Genomic DNA, 2021 nt, shown 5'->3' with positions numbered 1-2021 from the left:
AGTCTCGCAGGTCAGCAGATTTATGCATAGCCCAGGGTCTAAGCATTGGTAGGCTGTCAAGAGGATTTTCCGCTACCTTAGTGACACTTTACATCTTGGCTTGTTTTATCCCAAGGGGGGATCATTGCCGCCAGACTTACATGCTTTTTCGGACTCAGATTGGGCTGGTTGTTTTGACACGCGAGTGTCCACAAGTGGTTTTTGTTTCATGCCTGGCAGTTCATGTATATCATGGTTGAGCAAGAAGCAACCTACTGTGGCCACTTCGAGTTGTGAGGCTGAGTACAGGGCAGTCTTCACAGCTACGGTTGAGTGTGTATGGCTCAGACGCCTTATGGCTGACTTGGGTGTTGGACAGGACACTGCCAACACTATCTACACTGACAGTTAGAGCGCATTGGCAGTTGCGAGGAACCCAGTTTTTCATGCTCGCACAAAGCACATTGAGGTGCATTACCACTATGTCAGGGAGAGGCTCTCAGCAGGAGAGATCAGCTTGGCTTATGTGCCAACACAGGACAACCTTGCAGATCTTTTCACAAAGGCATTGTCTCGTGAGAAGCTTGAAGCTTTCCGCAAAGCTTTGGGCTTACTCCCCTTTGTGGACTGATCCTGTCCTCAGGGCATGGCACTTCCCTTTACTCATGTGCCAGCTCTCGTTCACCGCATCACTCCAGGGGGGATTTGTTACCATATACATGTGGTAGTGATGTGTGTGAACACACTAGGACCGCCGGGGCATTTTTTCCCTCTTTAGGAGGTTTTTTCCCCCGTGCATTGTATATACGCCCATCACTCTAGGGCTATCTATCTTTCCATTGCACACTAAGTAACACACTCTCTATTGTGTGCCTTGAGCTTCCTTCGTCTTCTCCAAGCTGTGTGTGTTTCTCTGCAACCCTAATTCCAACAGGTAGCAAGGAAGAAAGAGTGGAAGTTGAGAAAAATGAGCCAGTCAGGGGTGGAGTCTTTGCCCATGAGGTCTGAATTTCAGCCTATGGATTCTTCGCAAGGTCGTATGCCAGGGGTTCATCATGAACCAGTGGTTGTTGTTACTCCTCAGGTCATGCCAGCAGTGGTCACTACAGCAGTGCAAGATGATGGGCTAAGGCAAGACATGAGCCAAGTAGTAGATTTAATGAAGAATCTCAGCCTAAACATGCTAGGTCAAGTGGGAAATAATCAAGGTCAAGGAAGGTTTGAAAATCAGCAAGAAGGTGAAGAAAGACCCAGGAATGGTGTTGGACAAAGCAATGGTAGGTTCTGGAGGCAGACACCCACATGTTATAATTGTGGAGAGTCGGGTCACACCAGCCCGGAATGTGATAAGCCACCAAGGATGGGGGGAGATATGTATCCATTTCCAAGACAGGTGCTAACTAGGTCAAATGATTATGGCATCAAAATTAAGGGAGATGAAGGAACCAATGGATTAACCCAGGAGGAAAAGGGAAAGACAAAAGTGTTAAGTGTGGTTACCTTGGAGAAGGCATCAAAGCTAGAGGATACATTAGTGATGCCTATTGGGAAGAGGACCACAGAGGAAAAGGAAGGAAGAAGTGCCCCAGGTCTTAGTAAGAAGAAGGGAAAGAGTCATGAAGGCGAGGATGTCAAGGCCAAGAGGAAAAGGAGAGCTCATCGCAAATTTCATGTTTCAGATTTTCCACTAGGGGATGGGCAATTAAGCTATGACTTGAAGGAGAATCTGACGAGCAGGAAAGCCGATGTTACTTTTGGGCAGCTTATAGAGATGGTGCCTAAGGTAAAGTTAAGCGACAGTGGAAGAGGATGGTTAACCCAATGGAGAAAGAGCCAGAGAGAGGTTCAGTAAAGGTGTTGGCGATGGATGAGCTACCAGACATTTGTCCAATAGTAGATGTGTGGCATAAAAGAAAAAATATGGGACAAGGTTACATGGATGGTGGAGCCCAAATATGTGTTATAACACACTCATGTGTTGAGAAGATGGGTCTCACAGTGACTGGGGTGTCAGGCTTCCGGATTAGATTGGCAAACCATCA

The sequence above is a fragment of the Adiantum capillus-veneris genome, chromosome 12 (genome assembly GCF_014529385.1).
Source record: "Adiantum capillus-veneris isolate H3 chromosome 12, ASM1452938v2, whole genome shotgun sequence".
Lineage (NCBI taxonomy): Eukaryota > Viridiplantae > Streptophyta > Polypodiopsida > Polypodiales > Pteridaceae > Adiantum > Adiantum capillus-veneris.
This window is presented reverse-complemented; position numbering follows the sequence as displayed.